This window comes from Lemur catta, chromosome 1, assembly GCF_020740605.2.
Source record: "Lemur catta isolate mLemCat1 chromosome 1, mLemCat1.pri, whole genome shotgun sequence".
Lineage (NCBI taxonomy): Eukaryota > Metazoa > Chordata > Mammalia > Primates > Lemuridae > Lemur > Lemur catta.
In genome coordinates, this window is record NC_059128.1 from 186,904,439 (window position 1) to 186,915,136 (window position 10,698).

General features: G+C 39.8%; 1 pseudogene; it reads right to left on the minus strand.

Annotated features, from left to right (window-relative positions):
• Positions 1–8,726: 8,726 nt before the first annotated feature.
• Positions 8,727–9,007, minus strand: LOC123641526 (annotated as a pseudogene).
• Positions 9,008–10,698: the final 1,691 nt, after the last annotated feature.

Consider the following 10,698-nt stretch of genomic DNA (forward strand, 5'->3'; position numbering starts at 1 on the left):
CGCTCTCAAAGACACACACATGCACACACATTCACTCACTCACAACTACCAGCACACGCTATGCAGACTTTTCAGTGGCCTGTATCCCAGGATATTCCTGGTACTTCCTGAAAGTTCCAGGAAAATATCAAACCCTGGTACCTTACTTCAAGTTCTCATTGTGTGGGGTAAATGTTTTACTGAAGGTGACTTACCCAGTGACAAGACATATACAACCAGGTCATAGGAATATAAGAAACTGAGATGCATGCTATTTATAGGAGTGTCCCATCTTATAACTGTGTGTGTCTAACACAGGCACACACTCAGCCCTGGTAATGAGTCTGAGTATCGTGTCACACACTCTTAGAGTTGGAAAGAAGCTCTGAGACTGTGTCCTCCACCTGCCTCCCCAACTAAAGGACTCTTTGTATGATAGGTCTGTTCTAGCCTCATTCAGCATCATCCTTGTGGAGTCACACCAAGAGGATCGAGTGCCTGCTAGATGGGCCTAGGCTGTTGAAGCCACACACAGAAAAGGGTTCTGAACCTAAACCACAGAAGACAGTTCCTGGGATTGGGGTTCCCAATAGAAGCCTATCAGGAAAGAGGAAATAGGCCCATAACCAAATAACTAAAGGCCTTTCTGACCTTTAGTTGTAATTTATTCCAAGAATAAAAATTAATTGGCTTAGCCCAATCAAATCATCTTGGATAAGGTGTCTACTTCTGGCCCAATCAGTCATGGCCAAAGGAAATCTCTTCAAGGGGCTGAGGGAAGCGCAGATTCTCTAAGTGGTGCAGGGTGAAAAACACCAGTTACTACAGTGACTTAAAGTTAGTGGTGGACACCCCTGTGTTCTCCACCATATCATAAGCATCATCACAATATCGTATTTATCTTAATAAGGTCACTTTCTAGAAGAATATCAACATGTTAGAATGCAAATATGAATTAAATTTATATTTCAAAAAAATAAAAAAGCTATAGACATCAGGGCTAAAAACAAATATTTCTGTTTTCCTTCTTCCAGGCTCACGGTAGAATTTCACTTCCTCACCCTTATGAAGTTAGGCGTGGCCATATGACTGTCTTTGGCCAACAAAATGTGAGCCGAAGTAAAGGCCACATCTGTGTGGAAGGCTTTAAGAGCCAGTGCGTGCTGTAACTATACAACCTAGACTCTCCTCAGCCTCTAGTGCAAGGCAGCCCATTCATTTCCTGGATAGTTTATCACTTGGGGAAAGACATATTATGTGCAGTTTCTCATTGAAGCTCCCCACAAACCCATGAAGCAGGTTTTATAATCCCCAGGTTATAAACTAGGTGAATGTGACCCAGAGAGATCAGTTGCCCAGGGCCACATAGTAGAGTCAGAATTCTAACGAGGTCTTGCTCTTGGTACGACACTCAGCTACTTTGTTAGAAAACATTTCTTTCTTTAGAACCCTGTATTAGTTTGCTCAGGCTGCCGTAACAAAATATCACAGAACATAACAGAATTTATTTTCTCACAGTTCTGGAGCTGGGGAGTCCACGACCAAGGTGTCGGCAGGTTTGGTTTCTTCTGAGGGCTCTCTCCGTGGCTGGCAGAAGGTTGCCTCTCCCCGCGTCCCCACAGTCTTTCCTCTGTGTGCACAAGTCCCTGGAGTCTCCTGTGTGTCCAAATTTCCTCTTATAAGGACACCAGTCAAATTGGATTAGGGCCCATCTAATGCTCTCAATTAAATTTAGTCAAGTGTTTACATGCCCTCTACAAATACAGTCACATTCTGAGGTACTGGGCTCTATGCAGATGGCTAAGCTCACTAAGACTCAAACCACATCTTTTTGGCTGCTGAAGATTTGATTTCTCTGTTGGCTCTGACTTGAGGGTGCTCAGGGTATGATTCTGGATCCTGATGGCTGAGGAATCAGTCAGCTGGATCTGCCCAGGCAGAACCCAAGAAGCCTCCCCTGGGTGGAGGAAAGCCTTAGTTCTGACAAGCCAAGTGTTCCAGAGAGATTTTCCTTCACTAGGGGTCTTTGGCACTATATTGTGGCCATTCTCAAATTCGCATAAATGGAATAAAAAACAGTCCCTGATTTAATCTGCTGTTCCAGCCCCTATGAGGACACAGCTGGTGAGGGTGTGCTGCTCTATTCACAAGCCAGTCCCTTCTCTCTAGCCTTGCAATAATTTTGTTGTCTTTGTTATTCTATATCCTGCGGTGACTTCCCTGAGTGCAGTGAGTGATTAATTTAGCTGGTGTCACAGGCTACAACATGTTGATATAAAGGGAAAAAAAAAGAGAAAAAGGGAAGTGTGGAAAGGGTGGAAGGCTACCGAGGCAAACGTGCACAGGACCCAAGCTCCAGCCCTCACACAAAACACCCCATTGGCCAAAGTAACCCTGTGACATTGTTTTTGTGAACACGAGTATGAACCTCTGAATGGTTGAGTTCCGAAATTCAAAGCCTGAAACTCTCCCAGGGCTCTCTCACTTCCTCTACTGCCTCTGAAACATCAATAGCTTCAGGAAATAATGAAAAACAAATCAGAAATAAAATCAGCACTTGAAAACTCATGGTTTTCTATAAAAAGGGCATCTACTGTTCAAATGCCAGTTCACAACAGAGCAAGATTCAGCATCTTGTGTGAAAACAAATTCCAGTTTAAAACAAATTCCTTTTTGCATTTTTAATGCCCAGTTTAACCCTTTATTCTTCTTGACTCACGAAGCTGAGATGGGCTCATGCAGCTATGGATTTGTGAGACAACTTATTGTTCCAATCTTATGTGGAAATTCATCTTTATATATGGTTGTCAATATTGGTGAGGGAGTTCATCCAAGGGATAATTCTCTCTATATGCCACATAAGGTAGCTAGAGGCTTTTTTTAAAACCTTGGAAAGGGATTAATGTCATTATGTGTGCCTGTGAATCATCAGGAGCCTATATATTGTACAGTTTTCACTATCTGTAATCTAACCCCTGCCTCACCATTCTGTCATCTTGCTTTTAAATATTAGTTAAAGAAATAACTTAAGAAGGAGTAATTTTTTTGTTTTCACATAAAGCCCAGATTATGACAATTTTATTTTAAAAAGATAAAATCTTAAAATTTTAAAGAAAGAGCTATAATAATTTTTATTTAAAAGCGATACCACTTCATTAAAGAAAATATAGAAATATTTTCTGAAAAATAACCCACAGAGATGACCACTGTTAAGATATTTGGGCTAATATTTTCAATTGCACATTTGTGATGTGTGTGGATGTATATTTCTATACTTATTCTAAAAATGGGATAAATACTGTACATATCAGGTTGTAACTTATATTTCTCTGCTTAATAAATTATAAACATCATTTCATGGCATTCAATTTTTTTCTACATTATTTTTAATGTCTGCACAGGATTCATTTAATTGGACCAGAGGAGACGTATAAAATGATACATGCTCTGATTTTCATTTAAAATGTATAGGAGAAAAAGTGAAGATTGCTTAAATTTCTCCCACTCAGTATAAACTACTGTAAATGTTTGGATGATCAAGCTTCCTGAGAGCTCTCTTTCTGTACAATATTTTGTTCTCCAAGTGGTATTTTGTAATCTGCTTTTAAGCACTTGACAATTGGTCAAGGAGAAAGTTTCTTGTCCATACCTACTTTAAAGTTCAACATTGTATTGCATTGAATGTAGGTGTCATTATTTACACAACAAATACACCATTGATGAATATTCATATCATTTCCAATGGGGGTTTTGGGGTTTTTTTTTGTTTGTTTTGGCTATTCTAAGCAATACTGTGATGAACATCACTGAGATATTGTCAGTTTGAACTTGAATGTTTCTCTTTTCAGAGTAAATTTCTGAATGAGGGATTGCTGAGCATTTTAACTATTAATACTGAAGTGACATTCAAAAGAGTATCAATAAATATCTCCACCAAATAGCATGAGACAGAACTGATGCTCAACATCACTGAGTTTTATTAACTTAAATTTTTTTTGCCTATCTTTTGGGTGAAAAATGCAATTTATTCTTATTATTTACACTTCACTGATTATTAGCATGGTTGAAATCTTTTCATGTGTTGAATGTGTAATTTTGGTGAATTGTCTGCTCATGTCTTATGTACATGTAAAATTTTTTCTTTTCCCCCGAGGGACTAGCAAGATGTCTGACTAGAGGCAGCTGGCATGTGCCTCTTCTTCAGAGAGCAACCAGGACATCCATCCAATATCCATATTTTGGATAGATGTCAGAGAAAGAATGCTTGAAGATAACAGATAGACAACAGGGAGACACCAAGACCAAGGGTGAAGGTAGAGGCCAGACTGCCTGCACAGGGCCACTGAGAGACTTGAGCAGCCCCCAGGCCCAGACCGAGGGAAAGGGTAAGCAGGAGACTTTGGGGCTCTGCATTCCTGCCTCAGACCTTTGCAATAGTGGCTACAGGGGAGCTCCTCTACCCCCACAGGCCTCCAGAGTGGTGGGGAGCTGCCAGGAGATCATGCAGAGGCACCGCTTGAACTCACCTAGAGTTCCAAAGGCTTCCAAACCCACATGGGCTCCTGCACCCAGAGCCATTTCAGGAGCCCTTCCCTTAGTGTTCTAAGTCCTGCCCTGAGGCCACTGCTGCCCCTCTGCTGGGCCAAGGAGAGACATAAGAACTCCAGCAATTTCCCCAGCCCCAAGATCAAGTTTCACTATGGCAGCTGTGGGTGGTACTGAGGGGAGTTCAGACTGTGAGCTCCGTGCCTGCTAACCTTCCCCAGAGCTGCCCACTTGGCTGCTCCCACAAACAGGGGCATACCCCTTCCAGTGGCCTGACTGCAGTGTAACTGCAGTTGATCTGCTTGAGGGTTCTGTGGGCAGCCTCGGACCAGCCTGCCTCTTCCTGTCTCAGTCAGCACTTGAACTCAGGGGGCCTGCCAACAGGTCCACAGGCCTGACTCCATACTCCCAGGACTCCATTGTGTTGTTCAGAGACATGAAGGGGAGATCTGTGAACTGATCTCATGTGGGAGAGAGAACCTAAGAGGAGAGTGTGGTGTGGGTCTATGCTGCAGTGCACATGCAGGCCACCTTTGCCCGACAGGAATGGCTGGGCAAGCTGCACATTCTGCCCTGGGTGGAGAAGCTCACAACCTACAGCAAATTTGCTGCCTGAGTATGATTGTCCTTTGGTTGGTCTGTGGATTCTGGACTACCTTTCCCCTACAAGCAGGTTCATTTGCATGGTGGGGGCACCTCCACCCCTCCCTGGAGGCTTCCTCCAGAGGCCCAGGAGCTGGCCTTTGTTGAGACAGTTCTTGCTCCCGCCTTTGGAGACCCCACTTCAGCCCCATCCACCTTCATCCCCCCATCTGCCTGGATATGGTGGAACACAAGAAGAGAACTCCTGGGAGCTTCAGGGCCTCACACATTGCCTGGGACATCCAAGTGCTTCTGATTGACCTGATTGACTAGGGCTAGGCATGGTCCCCACAAACACCACCACTCCTGGCTGTCTCCTGCAAGCATCTCCTTCTGGCATGGAGGTCAACTTGTACAGCCCATTTCATCCTTTGCTGATTCAGTTAGCCAACTCTTACCCACAAGTGCCACCTACTGGCCTGGAGACTAAGCTGGACATTCCAATATAGTTAATACTGTTATATGTACACTGAGGAAAGAGGTAAGATTCCAGAGACCTCCATCTCCCCTTGTTGACAGGAGGCAGGGAACCTGCCCACACACGTAGCTCACCACCACTATAGACTACAAATAACTAGTATTTCAGAAAACCACCACACTAAGGCTGTCTATAAAAGCAAGGAATTTATTCAGAGATAGGCTCCCTGAAAGTACCCACAAGAAAAGCCAAAGGTCCTTACCCAACATATGCTGCAGTTTCACCATTAAGAGGGGGAAAAAGTCTCATCTAAACAAAAGAAAATTCAAAAACAAGAAGTGACAGCTTCTCCAGATGAGAAGGAATCAGTGCAATAACTCTGGCAGTATGATAAAACAGAGTGTAATGATACCCCCCAGAGGATAACATCAGCTCTCTAACAATGGATCCTAACCAAATACTGAAATTACAGATGGAGAATTTAAAATAATGAAAAGCTATCTCAAAGAAATTAGAAAAATAATTCAGTACACAAATGAAAAATTTACTAAAGAGCTAGATATATTTAAAGAAAAACACAAACAAACAGAACTTATGGAAATGAAAAATTCATTTAGGAAAATACAAAAAACAGTGGAAAGTTTTAACAATAGACTAGACCAAGCAGAGGAAAGAATTTTAGAGCTTGAAGACAAGTCTTTTGAATTAACACGGTCAGTCAACAATAAAGAAAAAAGGAATCAAAAGAATGAACAAAGTCTTTGAGAAATATGAGATTATGTAAAATGTCCAAACATAAGAATCACAGGTATCCCTGAGGAAGAAGAATAAAAAGCAGAAAGCTTGGAAAATCTATTTGAGAGAATAATAGAAGAAAACTTCCATGGTCTTGCCAGCACCTTAGACATCCAGATTCAAGAAGCTCAGTGAACTTCTGGAAGATTCATTGCAAAAGGACATCAACAAGGCACATAGTCATCTAACTGGCCAAAGTCAACATGAAGGAGGAACTCCTAGGAGCCCTGAGATGTAAATATCAAGTAACTTACAAAGGAAGACCCATCAGACTAACAGCAGATTTCTTAGCTGAAACCTTACAAGCCAGAAGGGAATGGGGTCCTATGTTTACTCTTCTTGAACAGAATAACTATCAGCCAAGAGTTTTGTATCCTGCAAAACAAAGTTTCATAAATGAAGGAGAAATAAAGTCTTTCCCAAGCAAGCACATGCTAATGGGATTTGTCACCACTAGGCCATCCCTATAAGAAATACTTAAATTCTAAATATCAAAAGGAGAGGTCAATACTCAACAGTATAAAAACACTGGAAAGTAAAAACTCACAGCTCTTATGAAACAGTGACACAAAGGAAAATACAAAGCAACTAGGTAACAATCAACATGATGACTGGAGCAATACCACACATATCAATATTAACATTGACTATAAATGGTCTAAACACCCCACTGAAAAGTTATAAATTGGCAGAATGGATTTAAAAACATAGTAAATATTTGCTGTTTATAAGAAACCCATTTAACTAATACAGATTCTCATAGACTCAAGGTAAAAAGGTGGAGAAAACATTTCATCCAAATGGGAGCCAAAAGTGAGCAGGAGAAGCTATTCTTATATCAGATAAAACAGACTTTAAATTTAGAAAAAGGCAAACAAGGTCATTATATAATGATAAAGGGATCAGTTTAACAAGAAGATATTGGTGCATCTAAATATATATGCACCTAACACCAGAGCCCCTCAGATTCATAAAACAAGTACTACTAGACTTAAGGAAAGTAAAAAACAGCAGTCAATAGCAGTGAGAAACTTCAACACTCCACTGATGGAATTAGATCATCAAGGCAGAAAATCAAGAAAGAATTTAAATAGCACGATAGAACAGATGAACCTAACAGACATCTATAGAACATTCTACCCTCAAATTGCAGAATATACATTCTACCCATCAGCACATGGAACATTTTCCAAGATAGACTGTATGTTAGACCACATAACAAGTCTCAACAAATTTTCAAAAATCAAAATTATATAAAGTACCTTCTTGGACCACAGCAGCATAAAACTAGAAATCAATTCTAAGAGGGACTCTCAAAACTATGCAAAGACATGGAAATTAAACAACCTGCTGATGAACAATCTTTAGGTCAATGATGAAATCAAGATAGAAACCAAAAAATACTTTTGAAGCAACGTAACCTCAAGATGGAGGGAATCCTCAGTAACTCATTCTCCAAAGCCAGTATTAACCTGATAACAAAGTCAGGAAAGGACAGAATGAAAAGAAAGAAAACTACAGACCAATATCCTTGATCAATATAGATGCAAAAATCTTCCAAAAAATACTAGGAAACTGAATCTAAAAACACATTAAAAAGATAATTCACCACAATCAAGTGGGATGGAAGGATGGCTCAACATATGTAAATCAACGAACGTGATGCTCTGCATAAATGAACTAAAAATAAAAACCATATGATCCTCTCAATAAATGTGGAAAAAAACATTAAATAAAAATCCAGCACCCTTTCATGATATAAACCCTCAACAAACTAGGCATAGAAGGAACATACCTGTAGATAATAAAAGCCACATATTACAAACCCACAGCCAACATCATACTGAATGGTGAAATGTTGAAAGCATTCCCCCTAAGAACTGGAAGAGGACAAGCATGCTCATTTTCACCACTTCTGCTCAATATAGTACTGGAAGTCCTAGCCAGAGCAATCAGGCAAGATAAAGAAATAAGAGTACCTAAATTAGAGAAGAAGAAGTCAGATATCCCTGTTTATCAATGATATGATCTTATACATGGAAAACCCTCAAGATTCCTCCAAAGGACTCTTAGAGTTGATAAGTGAATTCAGTGAAGTCTCAGGTTACAAAATTAACATACACAAATCAGTACCATTTCTATACACTAATAATAGTTAAGCTGAGAATCAAATCAAGAACTCAGTCCCATTTACAATAACTGCAAAAAAATAAAATAAAATACCTAGGAACATACTTAACTAGGGAGGCGAATGAGCTGTACAAGGAGAACCATAGAACACTGATGAAAGAAATCATAAGATGAAAATTTTACAACAAAAAATACCAATATTTATTCTGAAAGGAAATTATATGCTCCAAGTAGCAGATATTAACAACTTCCAACACAATCTCTAGGAATAATTCTCAGTTCTGAACCATGTTTTAGAAAAACATTTCCAGCAGTCTGTGCAGGATTTATGCCTATTCCATCATTGGTAATAATTGCACTTGTTGCAGTAGGAACTTTTTAAATTCTTCTGCTGCAAACCTTAGGACTGCTGTGACTGGTGTACTTTCAGGAACATTAAGTACTTCATAGGGCACCCAGGTCTGACATCAGTGTGATCTTAAAGAAAACCTTCGACATGGTGAAGCCAGTCTGAACAGAGAACCCACACCAACTCCTCCATGAAGATAACTTGCATCTTTACATTATTGAGTCTACTTGTCTATTTTTGCCTCCTTTTTATGTACTTTGCTAGTTTTGAAATTTTTTCCTATATTTTCTATATATTTCTTATTGAGTTTCATTTAATACATATATGTAGTGGGTTTTGCAGCTATCGTGAATGGGATTTCTTCAATTAAAGTTTCTTTCATATATTGTTTGTCTATTTAAAGCAAATTTAAAGGTCTCACTTCAATACTTATGTTCTTACTTTTATAGAAAATCCAGATACATAACCACCACATTATCAACCAGAGCCACGCAGAAGAACCACTCCAAACCCCAACCGGGTGTGAAGCGATGAAGAAATGGTAGGAAACACTTACCAAGTGGACTGTTAAAATACAGATAATGGACAATCAATTTAATCTTCAGGTAATTGTGCAGTTTTAGAGGGTTTTATAATTTAAAATAAAAGCAAAGGACAGTGCCATTCTCAGCAGAGGACAATAACTTAATATGAATCAATGTTGGTGACCAATGCACTATGAACATTTTGTCACTGATTCCTGCCCCCTCTTCCTTTTCTTCCTGTCTGTGTCAGAGATGCTTTCTCTTAATGCATTCAGAAGGGCTATTTTGGGACTTGAGTCACCTTTCTCTCCTTGTGTCTCTGCAACAGACACAATCCATCAACCTCCTATCATACACAAAAGAAAAAAATCCACTCTCCAAGATAGTGGGGCAGTCACTTGGTGTTGTGTTTATCATAAGGGCTGAGCCCAGGTTCTCTGATGTTTCTGAGTGTGAATTCCCAGCCACCTCAGATGCCCACATTTGGTGCCCTAACTGGCTCAGTTTAGAACAGAACACTTTTCCTGACAAGTTGTGGGGTGCTAATTATGTTTCTATCAGAAGTGTGGCCAAAAACATGCAGAAATAAGTCATATGAATTTATGCATAATTATCACATCATGGGACAAAGAGGCTATACCCTGAGCTTATGTATGTCATAGATCTTTATATCAATACCTGGCGTATATATACTAAGTTGGCTTGTGGTCAGAAGCAAAACCCCCTAATCATGGTAGATACTACAGAAAAAGAGAACTTTATGATCATGCAACTGGGTGGGGGTGGCCGGCTATGAAGATGAATTCTAAGAAAAGCATCCTGCATAATAATCATTCCTCATGAAAAGAAAACCTGACCTTTAACTGGGGATTAGACCCTCTGTCTTTGAGGACGTAGCTGCCCCACTAATAATTTATAACAGCTGGCTCTATTGCCTAATACATGGGAGGACTGAAAAAGCCTGGAAGTAAACCGTAACATCCCCTGAATTGCAGACTCAAATGGTCAACTGCCTACTTGACATTTACACTCAATTTTAACTGTACCTAAACTGAGCTTCTGTCTTCCCTCAAATCTGGTTTTACTTACTCATGTATTGCCCTCTGGAGTATAAGGTCTTGGAGGACAAGGATTTTTATTTGATTTGTTCACCTGTACCCAGAATAGTGCCTGGCACATAGTAGGCTTTATAAATAATTTGTTGAATAAGTGAACAAATGATTGAGTGGGTACTTGAGGGCAAGGGCATAATAAAATAATAACATAAAGCTTTAATAAGAGACTTACATTTTTACTTCTTAAATTAGATATTTGAA